Source organism: Rutidosis leptorrhynchoides, chromosome 3, assembly GCF_046630445.1.
Source record: "Rutidosis leptorrhynchoides isolate AG116_Rl617_1_P2 chromosome 3, CSIRO_AGI_Rlap_v1, whole genome shotgun sequence".
NCBI classification, from domain to species: domain Eukaryota; kingdom Viridiplantae; phylum Streptophyta; class Magnoliopsida; order Asterales; family Asteraceae; genus Rutidosis; species Rutidosis leptorrhynchoides.
Window position 1 is genome coordinate 545290678 of NC_092335.1, and position 25252 is coordinate 545315929.

The following is a 25252-nucleotide window of genomic DNA, read 5'->3' on the forward strand; positions in this document are numbered from 1 at the left end:
TAAGTTTCGACGTTTTTCTTTCTTATTTTTATTTTTTAACCTTACGTTTTTCGACGCGCTTTTTCTTTTTCTTTTTCACGCTCTAGTTTTTAGGACCTAGAATTTTGTTTATTTTCTTTAAATTTCGTCGAAAAATTATTGTAAGCAATTAAATTGATAGACATCCAAAATTTTCTGGTTCGTAGTAATAGTTGGATTTGTTAGTGGCGAGTTGTGGACTTCCGATTTAAAGGGTCCAGGCTACCTGCTGCATCTTTTGGCTATTCGAAACGTGGGCAAAATCAGAAAAGTCTATTAATTTGATAACTTATATAATTTTTATCTTTTTAACTAATAGGATATTCAGTGAATGCACCGAGCAAAATGTTCACCACCTGTAACTCGATCAAGATATCTAGCAAATATTGCTGCCATTGAATTTTTAGAATCATCATCTAGTCGAACAAGTACTTCAATTCAAATTTCAGATAATCCATTTTTTGAACCCGACTTCACAATTGAGAACTCGGAGGATATTCAGGGACAATTCCAAGATCCTGAACCATTAAACATTCCTCCTGAACCACAATTTATTCAAACGGAGTTTGTAGAAGAAGGAACAGTTAAATCAGAATCATCTAGTGATTCGGATTCAGCTAGTCAAGATATGAAAGATCTAGAACCTCAAACTATAGAAGACCAAATGAGAGCCACACGTACGGGCCAAGGTCATGCCATTACTCAACCAGATATTACATGCACCAAATTTTGAAATCAAAGGACAAATCATACACATGGTTACCAATCAATGCCAATTCGGTGGTACATCAAAAGAAGATCCAAACGAACATCTTCGAACCTTTAATAGAGTTTGTACTTTATTTAAAATCCGAGAAATTGAAGATGAAACGATCTATCTTATGTTGTTCCCTTGGACTTTAATTGGGGAAGCTAAAGATTGGTTAGAATCATTACCAGAAGGAGCGATTGATACATGGGATGTCTTAGTGGAGAAATTTCTTCAAAGATTCTTTCCGGCATCTAAAGCCGTGAGACTTCAAGGAGAAATTGCCACGTTCTCATAAAAGCCAAATGAAACGTTATTTGAGGTGTGGACAAGATTCGAAAAGATGTTAAGAGGATGTGCTCAACATGGTTTAGACAGTTTTCAAATAGTTCAAATATTCTATAAAGGCGTTAATATCGCTACAAGAAAAGACATCGACACATCTGCTGGTGGTTCCATTATGAAGAAAACCGCAACCGAAGCTCACAAGATTATTGATAAAATAGCCTCCCACTCACATGAGTGGCACCAAGAGAAAGATATCTTACATTCATCCAAAGCGACTAGAGCCAATTCTAGCCATGACTTTGATTCTATTTCCGCAAAAATAGATGCTTTTGAAAGACGAATGGAAAAGAGGACTAAAGATATTCACACAATACAAATCAGTTGTGAGCAATGCGGTGGACCACACTTAACGAAAGATTGTAATATTGAGCAAACGATGGAACAACGTGAGAATATTTCCTATATAAATCAAAGGCTTGGAAATAATTATCAAAATAATTATCAACAGCCAAGGCAAAACCTAAACCGAAGTCAAAACATTCTTTACAATCCAAATGGACCCTATAATAACTCGAATAATCAAAACAACACTTTCAATCAACAAAGACGAGGCTTATATAAACAACCACAACAAACCGAAGAGAAAAAGTCAAATCTGGAAGAAATGGTATTAAAGTTAGTTGAATCTCAAAAACAATTTATTACATCTCAAACCCAAATGAATGAGAGGTTTGATCAGTCATTTAGAACTCAACAAACTTCCATTTTAAATCTAGAAAAACAAGTAGGTACTCTAGCGGGCCTAATGAGTGAAAGGAAACAAGGAAAGCTACCGAGTAATACTGAAGTAAATCCTCGTAATGAGAATGTTAACATGGTTTCAACGAATTCTGAAAAACCAGAAATAAAAGAGGAAAAGATTTCAGACGATGAAGAAATCACACCACCAGGTTTTGAAAAACCAATGTATGCACCATACAAACCACCTATTCTGTTTCCAATAAAAGTTGAATATGAGCAAGAAATAGGTAATAAATTCTGTATTGGTGATACCTCGAAAAGGAAAAGAAAGAGTAAGCAAGAACAAGAAACTAAAGCCGTAAAAAAGAACCATTGAATACTATTCCACCAGAATTTCCACCTAAGTCGGGTGATCCGGGTGAATTTATTGTTCCTTGTTTACTTAATGATTGTGTCATGTATAATGCACTAGCAGATCTAGGTGCAAGTGTGAGTATTATGCCTCTTTCATTATATAAGAAATTAGATATAGGTGGGTTAAGTCCAACAAAAATGAGTGTTTGATTCTTTGAGCAAACCATTAGACACCAGTTAGAATTGCTGACAACCTACCCATTCAAGCAGGTAATTTAACCTTTCTAGGTGAATTTGTTGTCATAGACATAGAAGAGGACTCAAACTTTCCTCTACTTTTAGGTCGACCATTCTTAGCGTCCACCAAGGCGTTAATTGATGTAAGAGAAGGTAGAATGACACTTAATGATGGTGAAAAATCTATCACCTTTGTGAGTCGAAAGTCTAGATCTCCACCAACCAAAACCATTGAACCAATAACTCCAAAGGTAGTACTTAACAATGTTAAAATGCCTAAGTGTGGGGAAGATGAAGTAACACCTAATGATGACCAGAAAACAAAGAACCCCATTATTGATACGAAATTAGATGACCTTGTTATTAACAGTTCAATGAAAAAGCTTTATAAACGGGTTCACGATGCTAGGATTAAGGGGAACTTTAAGTTATGTAACCGATTAGTGTCCAATCTATCATTAAAAGAAAACGAGAAATTAATTGATTTTGTGAAAATTACAAAAGAAACCGACCAATGGCTTAAAACAAAAATCACAGATATGCAAGTTAATGATGATTTGATGAAAGTTGATAATGAAGTTAATCACGATTTCAACACCACAGCTAACTAAGTATGGGGAGATTCAAAAATTTTAAAGATAATTCCATGCTATCTAGAAGTTAGATATTATGTTTTCATGTAGTTCCGAGAATGGAATCCGATTGGTCTTTTCTACTAGCAGACCCTAAAGAACTAGTCCTCTCCCCCCATTTTGAATTTTTTGTTTTTAGGTTTTACAAGATGAAGCATGCATTTGATATCAGCCATGGTTTAATAAGCTTCAAAGGTAAGTTTTTATTTATTTTATGCTTTTAACCTTTTGTTTTTAAACGCTAAATTGTCGCTATAAAGTATTAAATTGATATTCATTAAAATTAGGTATAATAAACCGAAATTACTAATATCAATACAAAAATTTAATCCATCACTGCAAAATTTACTGTTTATTCATAAGGTATAAATATCTTTAATCAATCAACTCAAAATATTTCAAAAATTCGTCAGGAGTAAAACTAGGTAATATAGCCGAAATTACTTTAAGGTACGTATATTTTTGTTAATATTTGATTGATTAAAGTGGGATAAAAGACCAAAAAGATTTTTATTTTTATTTTTCCTTCTTTTTATACTTAATATAACTATTTTATTTTAATATTTTATTATATTATTTTAAAATTTATAAAAGTTAATGCATAAAAATATTAATAATATTTAAATTTTATTAATATGCATTTTAAAATTTAAGTTTTGTGTGATTTTAAAAAACAAAATTTACTTTATTTCATTAAGTTAAAAATATGATTTCTAAAATTCGTCGTGAGCTAAACACTAGGTCTTGAACCGAAATTGCTTTACCCGAGGGAGGGGCGAAAAATTTTGTTATCATTATTTTTAATCTTATTGATATATAGTATGCCAAAAACATTAAAATCCAAAAATCTTTGTTTTTAAAACAGTCGCTTTAAAATGACAAATTTTGAAATTTTGTTGAGGGACGAATTAGGTGAACGTACCGAAACAACCTCACTCTAAATACCAAGGAAAAACAAATTTTAAAATTATTCATTTTAATTGTTTTAATAGGTATAGGTTTTATAAAAAAAATAAATAAAAAAATATACTACTCCGCAATCGCGGAGCTGTGAGGGTATATCTCTCCGCGATCGCGGAGAGACCAAATTCCAGACCTGATATACTGGTCGAACAGACCAGTCTCCTTCCCCCATTCCCATTATTTTTCTGCGAAAAAATCCAAAAAATACACACATAAATCGCAATTTTACACCGTTTTTCACCAAATTTTTCACTAAAATCACAATGAGGAGATATCTACCAAGGAGTTTTTCAAGAAAAAGGGTAAATTTCTACACACTACACTCTTTAATTCGGATTTATAGTGTTTTTGAGCATCTTTTTACCTAATTTGATTTTGATGATTTCTAGCTTGTTTATAGTTAAATTGTTTGTATATTATGCTTTTATAGCCTAGATTGATGCTATTTGTCATAATTTGAAGCCTTAAACTTCAAAAAATTTAGAAATCTAGGGTTAGTGTTCTTGAGCAATTTGGGGCTTTTTGATATAAAGGGGTTATGACCGATTTTTGTTGTGAATTCATGCTAAATTAAGTAGTGTAACATGTTTAGGTTGCTAAATGATCCAAACTTTGATCCTAAACATGATTTTTGAGCAAAATTGTTGACTTTTTAAGTCAAAAATGCATGAATTTGATATGAATGCCATTTGAAACTCGTTTAATTTCTATAATGATTAATTTTGACATGTTTTAAAAGATCAATGCTTATGAACATTATATACATTTTCATATAAGCTTATTTGAAAAAGTGTAGAATTGTTAAAAATATGAAAATGTGTATAAGTTTGATATTGTTTAAACATTTCATTGTGATTATTTTGATTTATTTTTTTGCTAACACTAATGCATATTTGGATACACAAATATTGTGTTTAATGTGTTTTGCAGACTGAAAGGGGTGAATCTTCATCCGCAGCCCAGGCTTCCAATGCTCTTCCGGAGAATGAAGACGAACAACAGATCAATAACCAGTACAGGAAACATGAACCAGATCCATTCATCCCATTGACGAACATAACAGAGGCGAATCTACACCCAAACTTAAGATTTGACAGATTTTGGATAGACTATCCAAAATATCAGAGGAACTTGAGCATTCTTCATCCTAAAGAGGTTGAAGTGCCCAGGGTGATAGATTGGGATTCATTAGAGACAGTGGGATTGGCCGAACCAATCAGAGAGTTACTTTATCAAAGGTATGGTAATTCTACCTTTAACGATTGGGAACGTTTATTCACCATACGTAGGCCTGTATATAAGGAATGGTGTGTTGAATTATTAAGTACAGTAGAAATAAATGATCAGGTATCTAATATAACTGATCAGAGTTTTATTAGATTTTTGTTAGGCGGTGTGATGCGTCTTATGTCTCTTTTAGAGATGGCTCTGGCTTTGTACATATATACGCCTGAGGAGCTAGAATCTTATGATTGTAGGCAGTTAATATTTAATGGTAGACGGGTTAATGAAAACTTTGATATGAATGAATTATGGAGTAGAATGACTAGCCATAATCGATTTCGTGGGGGACATTACTCTTACACCGATATTAATAGAGCTGAGCTTAGAGTTATTCATAGATTTATAGCAAACTCGATTACACAACGAGGAAAGAATAAAGATAAGGTAAATGAAAATGATTTATTTTACCTCATGTGTATTAGAGACCCACAGAGCTTTGTGAACATACCTTATTGTGTGGGTTATTATTTATCGGTGATGGTAAGTGGTATGCGACATCATAGTATAATAGGAGGTGGTATTTTTATTACCTTGATTGCTGAGTATCTCAATGTGGATAGAACTCGCGGGAGAGAATTAGTAGAAGTACCCGAACAATGCGAGAAAATTGATATACGCGTATATGCTGGTGCGAAGGTTTTATTGAAAAGATGTAACGTTGCACTACCATATGAAGGCAGACATCCACAGGTAGAACGGGATCAAGAGCAAGGTAATGTAGGTGGAGGAAACCAAATGACAGACATATAAAGGTTAATGGCCCAAAATGAATATGAAGCTGCTAGGCTACATGAGCTTCAGGCATGGGATTTCCATCAACGTCAAATCCAAGCCCATTTTGCCTACCAAGGTAGGAACTACATACCTACCGAGCCGACCAACTTTCCTCCATGGACTGTAGATACAAGACCACCGTTTTCTATATACGATCCATTTCAAGCATATCAGGACACGTACCACGAACCCTGGAACCCCTACTGGTATCCTCATCAACCATAATTTTTCTTATTTTCTTATTTTTATTTAATTTTTGTAATTTGTAGAGTTTATACTCTTTAATATTTATTTTGGTATTGTAATAGTTTATTAGTTTTCTAACTTTTTAATTTTAGATTTTATAAACTTTTGAATGTGGGGTTATAAAACCAAACTTCAAAAATATGCATATATGTTTGTAGTTTATGTCATATACAAAGCAGGGTAAAACAGCGCATTTTCAAAGACTGACATTAAGTTCAGCAAAAGCTACCAATTTTGACGAAAGGCGAAAAAAAAAAGTGATATAACAAATGACGGAATGAACAAATGATGTGCACCATTTATCATTCAAACAAACAAAATGTTTGGAAACTTTGGTAAAATTTTAATCATTTTCTACGCTAATCACCCTCATGAATTTAAATTTTTACTGATTTCTTGCAAATGAGGGCATTGCAAGATCTTAAGTGTGGGGAGGGATTAAATTCTTTCGGTTAAACATATTATTAATACACTAAGTTTAATTGCCAAATTTTATGAAAATTTGAAAAATTTTCAATTAAATGAATTCAAAATCATGTTTATACATATTTATGAAGGATAAAACTAGGTGATAAAACCGAAATTATCGTTATCTCAAAAAGAACATAAATTGAGAAACAACCTTAAATACTAGAATTCATTTAAGAATGGAATAGACGAGAATAAAAAGGCAAAGAAAAACATAAACAAAAGCTAAGTGTGGGAAAAATTACCAAGTTATTTAAAACATATATCACACATTTTTGTACAAGATTATTGCAGGTACTTTTGCTTTGGACTAAACTAATCAGTTTTACCCGGTTTACTGTAATATAAATATATGAGAAAGATGGATCTACACGATGAATTAATTCCATCATTATAGGAAGTAAAGTCTTCCGAAAAAGACAAGCGCTTCTTGATTTAGGTCAAGAAGTTGTCGTCCAGACCAGCTGTAGGTTGACAAAAAATCTAGAAAAGTCATCTCTAAAATCAGCAGGAAATCCACGGACCTCAGCATCAAACAGGGTCGCCAAGTGGTTAGACATATCCTAACCATGAGAGGATCTGTCTCGTAAAATGGGGAGGGCGCCGTGCAAATTAGCTGGATAAGACTAATGAATCAGACCCCCAGAAAAGATAATCTCGTTAAAGATTAAAAATCAGCTTTTAAGCCTGATATTACTCAATCCTTGAGATTGACCTTAAAGATTGAGAATTCAAACTCATGGAATTCAATTATATCTAAACTCGAGCTTGAACGAGAAAATATTTTGATCAAAACTAAAACCGATTTGTTTTCTGAAAAACCCATTTTCAATGCGTTCATTACCATTGAACGTAAAATCCTAAGATTTCATCAGAATTCATTAGGTCACCTGAACCAAATCGGGTGTCAACCGTAAGAACGGTGGTTGCATAGCATGGTCGAAGACAGGACCTTGTGTCAGACCGAAAAACTATAGGGTGATCTTTACTATTGCTCCTACCAAGGATAGTAATTGCATCCGACACATTTTAGACCATAATCATACGCATGTCATTAGACATCGCCTTAACAGTTTCTTGTTCATCGCTTTCCTTTACAACCGGACGGTCGTTTACCGAAAGGTAATATACAGGACAAGTAGATTGGACGTGTGCTTTCCTAATACAAGGTTAGCACGTGGGTGACACAAAACTACAAGTTTTGAGCTAAAATTTTAAAATCTGAAACCCACAACCCACAAAAACAATTTTGCAAACACCGGTGAAGGGTTATTCCAGAAAACCTGTCTAGGGTAAAATCTAGCTTGAATTTTCAAAAGATCAAATGTTTTCATAAAGATCCTATTTCTTAAAGGATCTAAATTTTTATAGTCATGTGGGACTGTAAACTACAACGTTACTATCATTGTTTATACCGCTGTATCAAAATCACTGATGTATAAAGTGTGAAGAATAAAGAAGTGATTAGTGTGATTCAAGTTCTATATTGCTTGAGGACAAGCAACACTCAAGTGTGGGAATATTTGATAATGCTACAAACGAACATATATTTCATAGCATTATCCTTCCAGAAAGAGAAGCTTTTAGTTGCAATTGTTCTATTTACAAGTGATATTCGTTTAAATAATAAAAGGTGAAGACAAAAGGCAGAATTGACGATTTAAAGAAGCAAATGACCAAAAAGCTCAAATGTACAAGATACAATTCAAGTGGTTCAATTTATTAATAATTAACGTCTAAAAATGACAAAAGAACAAGTCGCGGAACGCAAAGTACAAGATATCTCAGCGTACAAAAAGACGTTTGAAAATTCGGAAACGACACATGAACTAACTATCAACGTACGACTCAACGGAGCTAAAATTACAAGTCAACTATGCAAGAGAATATAATATAATATTTAAATATTATATTATATAAATAATAACAGCAGTCCACGTTTTGTTTCTTTGTACCAGCTGGAAATGGGACCTCCTCGATCGCGGAGCCCCAAGACACAAAAGTGCCGCGATCGCGGAGTAGTCGGATTCAGAAATGCCTATAAAAGCAGCCCTCTTCTGCCGATGAAAAACATACAAAAAACACCAGAGATCAACCTGATCTCTTTTTCTTCTTTCTCTATTTCTATATCTATAATTGTGTTATAATTTTAAGTTAAGTTAATTTCAATAATAAGGTTATTGTAACAAATGTTTTAAGGTTTTGTAAGTCAAAACTCTGTCCGTATAACACTACGCGATTAATACTCATTGTAAGTTATGTTTAACCTTTTTAATTTAATGTCTCGTAGCTAAATTATTATTATGCTTATTTGAGCCAAAGTAATCGTGATGTTAGACTAAATATTAAAGACCGGGTTATTGAACTTTGGACCATAATTAATGTTTGGACAAAGACCGACACTTGTGGACATTGGACTATGGACTATTAATAGATGGGGGGTATTTTCTAATCGAGTGACAACTCAATGGAGTCTGTCGAACCTATCTTCAAATTAATTAGCCTAATAATTAAATAATGATTATGGTTGTCCTATTTAGTGACGTTCATACAGAGTCTATTATAATCATTTAATTAATTATTCGGGTTGGGTAATTGAGTATTCAAACTGATCAAGTGGGTAAATTAATATTCATATCTAATTAAAACATGAGTGGATTACATACAGTGATAACTGGTGTAATTGTTGACAGAAGTGATAACTGCGTCACAGTTTAAATCCTTAATTAGTTGGAATATTTGACTTCGGATATAAGGGTAATTTGACGAGGACACTCGCACTTTATATTTATGACCGATGGACTATTATGGGCAAAAGCCAGATAGACGTATCAAATAAACCAGGCCAAATAACAATTAACCCGGGGTAATAATATAAAGCCAAAACGTCAAACATCATGATTACAGAAGTTTAAATAAGAATAATACTTTTATTTCATATTTCATCGCTATTTTTATTTACTCGCAATTTATCTTTATCGCTAAAACTAAAAATTTGACAAACCGGTCGTTAAACGGTAAAACCCCCCTTTTATAATAATAATACTTATTATATATTTATATATATTTTGTACAAATATAGTTTATAAAATATAGTACGCTTTAAAATTGGTATCCCTGTGGAATGAACCGGACTTACTAAATACTACACTACTCTACGATTAGGTACACTGCCTATAAGTGTGTAGCAAGGTTTAGGTATATCCATTCTATAAAAAATAAATTACTTGTGTATATTGTAGCGTAATTAATAGCATTTTTATATATTTTTTATATATACCTCGTTGCACATCAAGTATTTTTGGCGCCGCTGCCGGAGAATCCGGCTAATCGCTATATTTTTGTAAACTATAAAAATATATAATCTTTATTTTTAATTTTGTAAAAATAGATTATTTTGTAATAATGTAAAATATAAAACTAAAACCCCAAAAATATATATTTATTTTTAAGAATTTTAATAAATATTTTTATTTTAAGTTTTTAAATATAAGTTATTTTTATTTTATATAAATTATATATATTTTATTTTATAAAACTTAAAATCTAAAAAAAAAAATTATTTAAATACGAACTGGGCCAGATAAATCCCGAATCCCAATTAAATTTTTTTTTTAAATTAAACTGGGCCGAACTGTTTTTGGCCCAATTGCAATTCATATACTATTGAACTCCGCGATCGCGGAGCCTCAAAGGCAGAAACCTCCGCGAACGCGGAGCAGTCTCTGACAGGAAACCTTAAACTCATTAATTGCAAATTAGGGTTTTATTTATATAATAATTATTATTAATTAGTTTAATTAGTGTTAATTATTTTATTATTTAGTTTAGTTTTTAATTAATTTGTAATATTTAAGTTTTAATTAGTTTAATTATATAAAAATTATACTTTTATAAAATAATAATATAAAAATAATATTTTTATAAAAATTGTATTTTTAGCATTTTAGTTATAATCTGTATTTTTATCGTTCAATTCGTAATTTTTAATAATTATCGTTCGTAATTAGTTTTAAGTTAGTATTTGCCATAGTAAATTTTTATATTTCTAAATTTTAAACTTTGCCGTAAAATCTCTTAAATGCTTTTTCCTTAGAATTAAGATTTAGGCGCTTTAGAATTTTGCGACGCCATTTTAAGTTTATAGATTTTAGTGCTTTTTAATTGCCGTTTTCCCTATAGATTTGCATTTTAAGTTTTAATACCTTTAGGCGCAACTTTTTAGATTTAGTTTTCTAAACTTTTAAGTTTCGATGTTTTTCTTTCTTATTTTTATTTTTCAACCTTACGTTTTTCGACGCGCTTTTTCTTTTTCTTTTTCACGCTCTAGTTTTTAGGACCTAGAATTTTGTTTATTTTCTTTAAATTTCGTCGAAAAATTATTGTAAGCAATTAAATTGATAGACATCTAAAATTTTCTGGTTCGTAGTAATAGTTGGATTTGTTAGTGGCGAGTTGTGGACTTCCGATTTAAAGGGTCCTGGCTACCTGCTGCATCTTTTGGCTATTCGAAACGTGGGCAAAATCAGAAAAATCTATTAATTTGATAACTTATATAATTTTTATCTTTTTAACTAATAGGATATTCAGTGAATGCACCGAGCAAAACGTTCACCACCTTTCATACGTTCACCACCTTTAACTCGATCAAGACATCTAGCAAATATTGCTGCCATTGAATTTTTAGAATCATCATCTAGTCGAACAAGTACTTCAATTCAAATTTCAGATAATCCATTTTTTGAACTCGACTTCACAATTGAGAACCCGGAGGATATACAGGGACAATTCCAAGATCCTGAACCATTAAACATTCCTCCTGAACCACAATTTATTCAAAAGGAGTTTGTAGAATAAGAAACAGTTAAATCAGAATCATCTAGTGATTCGGATTCAACTAGTCAAGATATGGAAGATCTAGAACCTTAAACTATGGAAGACCGAATGAGAGCCACACGTACGGGCCAAAGTCATGCAATTACTCAACCAGATATTACTGCACCAAATTTTGAAATCAAAGGACAAATCATACACATGGTTACCAATCAATGCCAATTCGGTGGTACATCAAAAGAAGATCCAAACGAACATCTTCGAACCTTTAATAGAATTTGTACTTTATTTAAAATCCGAGAAATTGAAGATGAAATGATCTATCTTATGTTGTTCCCTTGGACTTTAATTGAGGAAGCTAAAGATTGGTTAGAATCATTACCAGAAGGAGCGATTGATACATGGGATGTCTTAGTGGAGAAATTTCTTCAAAGATTCTTTCCGGCATCTAAAGCCGTGAGACTTCAAGGAGAAATTGCCACGTTCTCACAAAAGCCAAATGAAACGTTATTTGAGGTGTGGACAAGATTCAAAAAGATGTTAAGAGGATGTCCTCAACACGGTTTAGACACTTTTCAAATAGTTCAAATATTCTATAAAGGCGTTAATATCGCTACAAGAAAAGACATCGACACAGCTGCTGGTGGTTCCATTATGAAGAAAACTGCAACCGAAGCTCACAAGATTATTGATAAAACAGCCTCTCACTCACATGAGTGGCACCAAGAGAAAGATATCTTACATTCATCCAAAGCGGCTAGAGCCGATTCTATCCATGATTTTGATTCCGTTTCCGCAAAAATAGATAATTTTGAAATACGAATGGAAAAGATGACTAAAGATATTCACGCAATACAAATCAGTTGTGAGCAATGCGGTGGACCACACTTAACGAAAGATTGTAATATTGAGCAAACGATGGAACAACGTGAGAATGTTTCCTACATAAACCAAAGGCCGGGAAGTAATTATCAAAATAATTATCAACAGCCAAGGCAAAACCTAAACCGAAGTCAAAACATTCTTTACAATCCAAATGGACCCAATAATAACTCGAATAATCAAAATAACACTTTCAATCAACAAAGGCCAGGCTTATATAAACAACCAAAACAAACCAAAGAGAAAAAGTCAAATCTGGAAGAAATGGTATTAAAGTTAGTTGAATCTCAAAAACAATTTATTACATCTCAAACCCAAATGAATGAGAGGTTTGATCAGTCATTTAGAACTCAACAAACTTCCATTTTAAATCTAGAAAACAAGTAGGTACTCTAGCGGGCCTAATGAGTGAAAGGAAACAAGGAAAGCTACCGAGTAATACAGAAGTAAATCCTCGTAATGAAAATTTTAACATGGTTTCAATGAATTCTGAAAAACCAGAAATAAAAGAGGAAAAGATTTCAGACGATGAAGAAATCACACCACCACCAGGTTTTGAAAAACCAATGTATGTACCATACAAACCACCTACTCCGTTTCCAATAAAAGTTGAATATGAGCAAGAAATAGGTAATAAAGTTTGTATTGGTGATACCTCGAAAAGGAAAAGAAAGAGTAAGCAAGAACAAGAAACTAAAGCCGTAAAAATAGAACCATTGAATACTATTCCACCGGAATTTCCACCTAAGTCGGGTGATCCGGTTGAATTTATTGTTCCTTGTTTACTTAGTGATTGTGTCATGTATAATGCACTAGCAGATCTAGGTGCAAGTGTGAGTATTATTCCTCTTTCATTATATAAGAAGTTAGATATAGGTGGGTTAAGTTCAACAAAAATGAGTGTTCGATTCTTTGACTAAACCATTAGACACCCAGTTGGAATTGCTGACAACCTACCCATTCAAGTAGGTAATTTAACCTTTCTAGTCGAATTTGTTGTCATAGACATAGAAGAGGACTCAAACTTTCCTCTTCTTTTAGGTCGACCATTCTTAGCGTCCACCAAGGCGTTAATTGATGTAAGAGAAGGTAGGGTGACACTTAATGATGGTGAAAAATCTATCACCTTTGTGAGTCGAAAGTCTAGATCTCCACCAACCAAAACCATTGAACCAATAACTCCAAAGGTAGTACTTAACAATGTTAAAATGCCTAAGTGTGGGGAAGATGAAGTAACACCTAATGATGACCAGAAAACAAAGAACCCCATTATTGATATGAAATTAGATGACCTCGTTATTAACAGTTTAATGAAAAAGCTTTATAAACGGGTTCACGATGCTAGGATTAAGGGGAACTTTAAGTTATGTAACCGATTAGTGTCCAATCTATCATCAAAAGAAAACAAGAAATTAATTGATTTTGTGAAAATTACAAAAGAAACCGACCAATGGCTTAAAACAAAAATCACAGATATGCAAGTTAATGATGATCTGATGAAAGTTGACAATGAAGTTAATCACGATTTCAACACCACAGCTAACTAAGTATGGGGAGATTCAAAAGTTTTAAAGATAATTCCATGCTATCTAGAAGTTATATATTCTGTTTTCGTGTAGTTCTGAGAATGGAATCCGATTGGTCTTTTCTACTAGCAGACCCTAAAGAACTAGTCCTCTCCCCGCATTCTGAATTTTTTGTTTTTAGGTTTTACAAGATGAAGCATGCATTTGATATCAGCCATGGTTTAATAAGCTTCAAAGGTAAGTTTTTATTTATTTTATGCTTTTAACCTTTTGTTTTTAAACGCTAAATTGTCGTTATAAAGTATTAAATTGATATTCATTAAAATTAGGTATAATAAACCGAAATTACTAATATCAATACAAAAATTTAATCTATCACTGCAATATTTACTGTTTATTCATAAGGTATAAATATCTTTAATCAATCAACTTAAAATATTTCAAAAATTTGTCAGGAGTAAAACTAGGTAATATAGCCGAAATTACTTTAAGGGACGTATATTTTTATTAATATTTGATTGATTAAAGTGGGATAAAAGACCAAAAATATTTTTATTTTTCCTTCTTTTTATAATTAATATATAACTATTTTATTTTAATATTTTATTATATTATTTTAAAATTTATAAAAATTAATGTATAAAAATATTAATAATATTTAAATTTTATTAATATGCATTTCAAAATTTAAGTTTTGTGTGATTTTAAAAAATAAAATTTACTTTATTTCATTAAGTTAAAAATATGATTTCTGAAATTCGTCGTGAGTTAAACACTAGGTCTTGAACCGAAATTGCTTTACCCGAGGGAGGGGCGAAAAATTTTGTTATCATTATTTTTAATCTTATTGATATAAAGTATGCCAAAAATATTAAAAAACTAAAAATCTTTGCTTTTAAAACAATTGCTTTAAAATGACAAATTTTGAAATTTTGTTGAGGGACAAACTAGCTGAACGTACCAAAACGACCTCACTCTAAATACCAAGGAAAAATAAAATTTTAAAATTATTCATTTTAATTGTTTTAATAGGTATTATTAAAAAAAAACAGAAATATAATGCTCCGCGATCGCGGAGCTGTGAGGGTATATCTCTCCGCGATCGCGGAGAGACCGAATTTCAGACCTGATATACTGGTCGAACAGACCAGTCTCCTTCCCCCATTCCCATTATTTTTCTGCGAAAAAATCCAAAAAACACACACATAAATCGCAATTTTACACCGTTTTTCACCAAATTTTTCACTAAAATCACAATGAGGAGATATCTACCAAGGAGTTTTTCAAGAAAAAGGGTAAATTTTTACACACTACACTCTTTAATTCGGATTTATAATGTTTTTGAGCATATTTTTACCTAATTTGATTTTGATGATTTCTAGCTTGTTTATAGTTAAATTGTTTGTATATTATGCTTTTATAGCCTAGATTGATGCTATTTGTCATAATTTGAAGCCTTAAACTTCAAAATTTTTAGAAATCTAGGGTTAGTGTTCTTGAGCAATTCGGGGCTTTTTGATATAAATGGGTTATGGCTGATTTTTGTTGTGAATTCATGCTAAATTAAGTAGTGTAACATATTTAGGTTGCTAAATGATCCAAACTTTGATCCTAAACATGATTTTTGAGCAAAATTGTTGACTTTTTAAGTAAAAAATGCTTGAATTTGATATGAATGGCATTTGAAACTCGTTTAATTGCTATAATGATTAATTTTGACATGTTTTAGAAGATGAATACTTATGTACATTATATACATTTTCATATAAGCTTATTTGAAAAAAGTGTAGAATTGTTAAAAATATGAAAATGTGTATAAGTTTGATATTGTTTAAACATGTCATTGTGATTATTTTGATTTATTTTTTTGCTAACACTAATGCATATTTGGATACACAAATATTGTGTTTAATGTGTTTTGCAGACTGAAAGGGGTGAATCTTCATCCGCAGCCCAGGCTTCCAATGCTCCTCCGGAGAATGAAGACGAACAACAGATCAACAACCAGTACAGGCAACATGAACCACATCCATTCATCCTATTGACGAACATAACAGAGGCGAATCTACACCCAAACTTAAGATTTGACAGATTTTGGATAGACTATCCAAAATATCAGAGGAACTTGGGCATTCTTCATCCTAAAGAGGTTGAAGTGCCCATGGTGATAGATTGGGATCCATTAGAGACAGTGGGATTGGCCGAACCAATCAGAGAGTTACTTTACCAAATGTATGGTAATTCTACCTTTAACGATTGGGAACGTTTATTCACCATACGTAGGCCTGTATATAAGGAATGGTGTGTTGAATTATTAAGTACAGTAGAAATAAATTATCAGGTATCTAATATAACTGATCAGCGTTTTATTAGATTTTTGTTAGGCGGTGTGATGCGCTGTATGTCTCTTTTAGAGATGGCTCAGGATTTGTACATATATACGCCTGAGGAGCTAGAATCTTATGATTGTAGGCAGTTAATATTTAATGGTAGACGGGTTGATGAAAACTTTGATATGAATGGATTATGGAGTAGAATGACTAGCCATAATCGATTTCGTGGGGGACATTACTCTTACACCGATATTAATAGAGCTGAGCTTAGAGTTATTCATAGATTTATAGCTAACTCGATTACACAATGAGGAAAGAATAAAGATAAGGTAAATGAATATGATTTATTTTACCTCATGTGTATTAGAGACCCACAGAGCTTTGTGAACATACCTTATTGTGTGGGTTATTATTTATCGGTGATGGTAAGTGGTATGCGACATCATAGTATAATAGGAGGTGGTATTTTTATTACCTTGATTGCCGAGTATCTCAATGTGGATAGAACTCGCGGGAGAGAATTAGTAGAAGTACCCGAACAACGCGAGAGAATTGATATACGCATATATGCTGGTGCGAAGGTTTTATTGAAAAGACGTAACGTTGCACTACCATATGAAGGCAGACATCCACAGGTAGAACGGGATCAAGAGTAAGGTAATGTAGGTGGAGGAAACCAAATGACAGACATACAAAGTTTAATGGCCCAAAATGAATATGAATCTGCTAGGCTACATGAGTTTCGGGCATGGGATTTCCATCAACGTCAAATCCAAGCCCATTTAGCCTACCAAGGTAGGAACTACATACCTACCGAGCCGGCCAACTTTCCTCCATGGACTGTAGATACAAGACCACCGTTTCCAATATACGATCCATTTCAAGCATATCAGGACACGTACCACGAACCCTGGAACCCCTACTGGTATCCTCATCAACCATAATTTTTCTTATTTTCTTATTTTTATTTAATTTTTGTAATTTGTGGAGTTTATACTCTTTAATATTTATTTTGGTATTGTAATAGTTTATTAGTTTTCAAACTTTTTAATTTTAGATTTTATAAATTTTTGAATGTGGGGTTATAAAACCAAACTTTAAAAATATGCATATATGTTTGTAGTTTATGTCATATACAAAGCAGGGTAAAACAATGCATTTTCAAAGACTGACATTAAGTTCAGCAAAAGCTACCAATTTTGACGAAAGGCGAAAAACAAAAGTGATATAACAAATGACGGAATGAACAAATGATGTGCACCATTTATCATTCAAACAAACAAAATGTTTGGAAACTTTGGTAAAATTTTAATCATTTTCTACGCTAATCACCCTCATGAATTTAAATTTTTACTGATTTCTTGCAAATGAGGGCATTGCAAGATCTTAAGTGTGGGGAGGCATTAAATTCTTTCGGTTAAATATATTATTAATACACTAAGTTTAATTGCCAAATTTTATGAAAATTTGAAAATTTTTCAATTAAATGAATTCAAAATCATGTTTATACATATTTATGAACCATAAAACTAGGTGATAAAACCGAAATTATCGTTATCTCAAAAAGAAGATAAATTGAGAAACAACCTTAAATACTAGAATTCATTTAAGAATGGAATAGACGAGAATAAAAAGGCAAAGAAAAACATAAACAAAAACTAAGTGTGGGAAAAATTACCAAGTTATTTAAAACATATATCACACATTTTTGTACAAGATTATTGCAGGTACTTTTGCTTTGGACTAAACTAATCAGTTTTACCCGGTTTACTGTAATATAAATATATGAGAAATATGGATCTACACGATGAATCAATTCCATCATTATAGGAAGTAAAGTCTTTCAAAAAAGACAAGCGCTTCTTGATTTAGGTCAAGAAGTTGTCGTCCAGACCAGCTGTAGGTTGACGAAAAATCTAGAAAAGTCATCTCTAAAATCAGCAGGAAATCCACGGAACTCAGCATCAAACAGGATCGCCAAGTGGTCAGACTTATCCTAACCATGAGAGGATCTATCTCGTAAAATGGGGAGGGCGCCATGCAAATTAGCTGGATAAGACTAATGAATCAGACCCCCAGAAAGGATAATCTCCTTAAAGATTAAAAATCAGCTTTTAAGCCTGATATTACTCAATCCTTGAGATTGACCTTAAAGATTGAGAATTCAAACTCATGGAATTCAATGATATCTAAACTCGAGCTTGAACGAGAAAATATTTTGATCAAAACTAAAATCGATTTGTTTTCTGAAAAACCCATTTTCAATGCGTTCATTACCATTGAACGTAAAATCCTAAGATTTCATCAGAATTCATTAGGTCACCTGAATCAAATCGGGTGTCAACTGTAAGAACGGTAGTTGCATAGCATGGTCGAAGACAGGACCTTGTGCCAAACCGAAAAACTATAGGGTGATCTTTACTATTGCTCCTACCAAGGATAGTAATTGCATCCGACACGTTTTAGACCATAATCATACGCATGTCATTAGACATCGCCTTAACAGTTGCTTGTTCATCGCTTTCCTTTACAACCGGACGGTCGTTTACCGAAAAGTAATATACGGGACAAGTAGACTGGAAGTGTGCTTTCCTAATACAAGTTTAGCACGTGGGTGACACAATACCACAAGTTTTGAGCTAAAATTTTAAAATCTGAAACCCACAACCTACAAAAACAATTTTGCAAACACCGGTGAAGGGTTATTCCTGAAAACCTGTCTAGGGTAAAATCTAGCTTGAATTTTCAAAAGATCAAATGTTTTCATAAAGATCCTATTTCCTAAAGGATCTAAATTTTTATAGTCATGTGGGACTGTAAACCACAACATTACTATCATTGTTTATAACGCCGTATCAAAATCACTGATGTATAAAGTGTGAAGAATAAAGAAGTGATTAGTGTGATTCAAGTTCTATATTGCTTGAGGACAAGCAACGCTCAAGTGTGGGAATATTTGATAATGCTATAAACGAACATATATTTCATAGCATTATCCTTCCAGAAAGAGAAGCTTTTAGTTGCAATTGTTCTATTTACAAGTGATATTCGTTTAAATAATAAAAGGTGAAGACAAAAGGCAGAATTGACGATTTAAAGATGCAAATGACCAAAAAGCTCAAATGTACAATATACAATTCAAGTGGTTCAATTTATTGATAATTAACGTCTAAAAATGACAGAAGTACAAGTCGCGGAACGCAAAGTACAAGATATCTCAGCGTACAAAAAGAAGTTAGAAAATCCGGAAATGACACATGAACCAACTATCAACGTATGACTCAACGGAGCTAAAATTACAAGTCAACTATGCACGAGAATATAATATAATATTTAAATAAATACTTAAATATTATATTATATAAATAATAACAGCGGTCCACGTTTTGTTTCTTTGTACCAGCTGGAAATGGGACCTTCGCGATCGCGGATCCTCAAGGCACAAAAGTGCCGCGATCGCGGAGCAGTCGGATTCAGAAATGCCTATAAAAGCAGCCCTCTTCTGCTGATGAAAAATATACAAAAAACACCAGAGATCAACCTGATCTCTTTTTCTTCTTTCTCTATTTCTATATCTATAATTGTGTTATAATTTTAGGTTAAGTTAATTTCAATAATAAGGTTATTGTAACAAATGTTTTAAGGTTTTGTAAGTCAAAACTCTGTCCGTGTAACACTACGCGATTAATACTCATTGTAAGTTATGTTCAACCTTTTTAATTTAATGTCTCGTAGCTAAATTATTATTATGCTTATTTGAGCCGAAGTAATCGTGATGTTAGACTAAAAATTAAAGACCGGGTTATTGAACTTTGGACCATAATTAATGTTTGGACAAAGACCGACACTTGTGGACATTGGACTATTAATAGATGGGGGGTATTGTCTAATCGAGTGACAAGTCATTGGAGTCTGTCAAACCTATCTTTAAATTAATTAGCCTAATAATTAAATAATGATTATGGTTGTCCCATTTAGTGACGTTCATACGGAGTCTATTATAATCATTTAATTAATTATTCGAGTTGGGTAATTGAGTATTCAAACTGATCAAGTGGGTAAATTAATATTCATATCTAATTAAAACAGGGGTGGATTACATACAGTGATAACTGGTGTAATTGTTGACAGAAGTGATAACTGCGTCACAGTTTAAATCCTTAATTAGTTGGACTATTTGACTTCGGATATAAGGGTAATTTGACGAGGACACTCGCACTTTATATTTATGACCGATGGACTATTATGGGCAAAAGCCAGATAGACGTATCAAATAAACCAGGCCAAATAACAATTAACCCGGGGTAATAATATAAAACCAAAACGTCAAACATCATGATTACGGAAGTTTAAATAAGCATAATACTTTTATTTCATATTTCATCACTATTTTTATTTACTCGCAATTTATCTTTATCGCTAAAACTAAAAATTTGACAAACCGGTCGTTAAACGGTAAAACTCCCCTTTTATAATAATAATACTTATTATATATTTGTAACGACCCGTCAAAATCGCTATTGACGCGGCACGTTAATCATTGATTCCACAGTGAGGTTTTGACCTCTATATGATACGTTTTGATAAAATATTGCTTTCATTAGAATAAGTGACTTTCTAAACATAGAAAGTTATAAACATGTGGGCGAGTGCTTAGGTATAAGCAAAACCCCGAAATACATAAGTCTTTAATTTATAGGTTGACATCACAGTCCAATTATTTATTACACAACGCAGTTTTATTTTGAATGCAATAAACTTTGTACAAAGCATGAGAGACTCCATGCAGGCAACAAGCACATCACAGCGGAAGCATTCTAAGGACCTGAGAATAAAACATGCTAAAAAAAGTCAACACGAATGTTGGTGAGTTATAGGTTTAATTGCTCGAGTCATAAACATGTATAAAGATAGACCACAAGATTTCATCAAAAGTTTATCAATAGATTCTACGTAACAGAGCACCCTGGTAACTAAACTTAACGCTATAGTGATAATTACCCCATTCGTTTTAATACACGCAAACCAACGTGTCTTAAACTCAAATAACATACGTCCGTTAAAAGGCTAGCGCTCTAGCTCGGACGGGGATGTCAAGCCCTATGGATCCATATACAATTATTTGCGCCCACCAGTCCATATCCTATGTACTGGCAGCTACTAGTTACCAAAGCTAAGGGATTTTCGGTTTAACTCAGTGTAGAATTTAGTATGTACTTGTGTCTTATCGCGTTTAAAATAAATTGCATGCATTCTCAGCCCAAAAATATTTAAAGTATTTAAAAAGGGAGACTATAAACTCACAGTTCAATATTGAGACTCAATATTGTAGGCAAATTGCGTAGACGTAATGACGGTAGATGACTGTATGGTTGGCCTTGGATTCAAGAACAATACCCCAAACAATACCCAATATTTCCTTAGCTTAAAGCGGTTTGAAACCCGAATTAAAACACCCTCGAATATACTTTATTATTATTAACTTAAATTAAAATTATAATTATAATTATAAATTAAAATTTATATTACATAAGAAAATATATTGTGAAGTATTTCGTCGAACAAACTGGCCTTTTTATAGTACTTTTCGATTTACTGTAGCTCATGTGATCGCATGAGTTTTCAGTGTTTTTGCCATGCGATCGTATGGCCGCCTTTCCCGTTTTGTTTGCTAGTTCGTCGACATCAAAATAGTATTTACTGTAGCAAATAGTGTTTACTGTAGCAAATAGTGTTTTACTGTAGCAAATCACTGTAGCAAAGTCGTTTTCACTGTAGCACTGTAGCAAAATACGGTTTCAGTGTAACAAATAGTGTTTTACTGTAGCAAAAAGTGTTTTACTGTAGGAAAGTCGTTTTTACTTGTACATATATATACATACATATAATTGTTCATGAATCGTCGAGAGTAGTCAAAGGTAATTGTATATATGAAACAGTTCTAAAATTTTTGAGACTCAATCTAACAGACTTTGTTTAACGTGTCAAAATAATAAATCGTATAGAGAATTGGTTTAAATTAGTCGAAATTTTTCGGGTCATCACAGTACCTCCCCGTTAAAGAAAATTTCGTCCCGAAATTTTGAGTAGTACCTGTTTCATGAGCGATATCAGTGAACAAATGTGGATACTTTTGCTTCATTTGATCTTCACGTTCCCAAGTAAACTCGGGTCCTCGTCTTGCATTCCAACGAACCCTAACTATCGGTATTTTGCTTTGTTTTAATTGTTTGAGCTCACGGTCCATGATTTCAACAGGTTCTTCGACAAAATGGAGTTTATCATTGATTCGTATTTCGTCAAGAGGAATTACGACATCCTCTTCAGCTAAACATTTCTTCAAATTTGACACGTGAAATGTGTCGTGAACACTACTAAGTTCTTGCGGTAGCTTTAATCGATAAGCAACTGCTCCAATTCTTTCGGTGATTTCAAAGGGTCCTACGTACCTAGGACTTAGCTTTCCTCGTTTACCGAATCGTACAATGCCTTTCCAGGGTGACACTTTCAACATGACTTTGTCGCCCACTTGAAATTCTAGCGGTTTTCTTCTTACATCAGCATAACTCTTTTGGCGACTCATGGCCGTTTTCAATCGCTGTTGTATTTGAATGATCTTTTCGGTGGTTTCGTGAATAATTTCTGGTCCAGTAAGTTGTCTTTCTCCTACTTCACTCCAACATATAGGAGATCTGCACTTTCTACCGTAAAGTGCTTCAAATGGTGCTGCGTTGATGCTCGTATGATAGCTGTTATTGTATGAAAATTCTGCCAACGGTAAGTGTCGATCCCAACTGGTTCCAAAGTCAATCACGCATGCCCGTAACATGTCTTCTAATGTTTGTATTGTTCTTTCACTTTGACCATCTGTCTGTGGGTGATAAGCGGTGCTCATATCTAATCGAGTTCCCAATGCTTTTTGTAATGACTGCCAGAAACGTGATGTGAATCGGGTGTCGCGATCAGATATGATAGAGATGGGTACACCATGCCTGGAAACTACTTCCTTCAAATATAGGCGTGCTAATTTCTCCATACTGTCTGTCTCCTTTATTGGTAGAAAGTGAGCTGATTTAGTTAGACGATCAACTATCACCCAAATAGTATCATGACTACTTGCAGTCCTTGGCAATTTCGTAATGAAATCCATAGTTATTCTTTCCCATTTCCACTGCGGAATTTCTGGTTGTTGCAGTAATCCTGACGGCTTTTGGTGCTCAGCTTTGACCTTTGCACACGTCAAACATTTGCTTACATAAGTAGCAATTTCTGTCTTCATATTAGGCCACCAATAAAACTTCTTGAGATCGTGGTACATTTTCCCGTTTCCTGGGTGAATTGAGTACCTCGTTTTGTGTGCTTCATCTAGTACTAGTTGCCTTAGATTACCATGTTTTGGTACCCATATCCTATCAGCAAAATACAGGGTTCCATCGGCTTTTACTTCAAGCTGTTTTTCTAACCCTCTGCTCATTTCGCCTTTTTCATTTTCTTCTTTTAAAGCCTCTAACTGTATTGCTTGAATTTGCTTTGTGAGATCAGTACGAATTGTAATATTCAAAGCTCGGACCCTAAGAGGTTTTACTCTTTCTTTTCGACTTAGGGCATCAGCTACAACATTAGCCTTTCCGGGGTGGTAACGGATTTCACAATCGTAATCGTTTAACAACTCTACCCAGCGATGTTGCCTCATATTGAGTTGTTTTTTTATCAAAAATATGCTGAAGACTCTTATGGTCGGTGTACACTGTACACTTGGTGCCATATAGATAGTGTCTCCATATTTTGAGTGCAAAAACTACTGCTCCAAGTTCCAAATCGTGCGTCGTATAGTTCTTTTCATGAATTTTTAGTTGTCGTGAGGCGTATGCGATGACTTTTGTGCGTTGCATTAATACACATCCTAAACCTTGGCGTGAAGCATCACAATAGATCACGAAATCATCATTTCCTTCCGGTAATGACAAAATGGGTGCAGACGTTAACTTCTTCTTTAATAACTGGAATGAGGATTCCTGTTCTGTGGACCAATCATACTTCTTTCCCTTTTGAGTCAATGCAGTTAAGGGTTTGGCGATTCTAGAGAAATCTTGAATGAATCTTCGGTAGTAACCAGCAAGACCTAAGAATTGGCGGATTTGTGTTGGAGTCTTCGGTGTTTCCCATTTACTAATGGCTTCGATCTTGGCGGGGTCAACTTTAATTCCATGTTTACTGACAACATGGCCCAAAAATTGTACTTCTTGTAACCAGAAATCACACTTCGAAAATTTTGCATACAATTCTTCTTTCTTGAGTATCTCTAGTACCAGTCTTAAGTGTTGCACATGTTCTTCCTTGTTCTTCGAGTAAATCAATATGTCGTCGATAAAAACAATGACAAATTTGTCTAAATACGGTCTACAGATGCGATTCATTAGATCCATGAATACTGCTGGAGCATTAGTCAATCCAAAAGGCATGACTAAAAATTCATAGTGACCGTAACGGGTTCTGAACGCTGTTTTAGGAACATCTTCTTCCTTCACTCTCAACTGATGATATCCGGAGCGTAGATCAATCTTAGAATAAACACTTGATCCTTGCAATTGATCAAACAAATCATCAATCCTCGGTAATGGGTACCGATTCTTGATCGTTAATTTGTTTAATTCTCGGTAATCTATGCACATTCTCATAGATCCATCCTTCTTCTTGACGAACAGAATAGGAGCACCCCAAGGTGAAAAACTAGGACGAATAAATCCACGGTCCAATAATTCTTGCAACTGGTCTTGTAATTCTTGCATTTCTGAAGGTGCAAGTCTATATGGAGATCGGGCTACAGGTGCAGCTCCTGGTATGAGATCAATATGGAATTCTACACATCTGAGTGGAGGTAGCCCCGGTAATTCTTTTGGAAATACTCCGGGATATTCTCTTACA

The 25252-nt window shown here is 33.4% G+C and overlaps 1 non-coding gene across 1 annotated transcript; it reads right to left on the minus strand.

Moving 5' to 3' along the window:
- Positions 1-12045: 12045 nt before the first annotated feature.
- On the minus strand, positions 12046-12152 carry LOC139903035 (small nucleolar RNA R71). Its single transcript, XR_011777883.1, has one exon. It is a non-coding gene; the product is annotated as a small nucleolar RNA R71 (small nucleolar RNA).
- Between the last annotated feature and the right edge of the window lie 13100 nt (positions 12153-25252).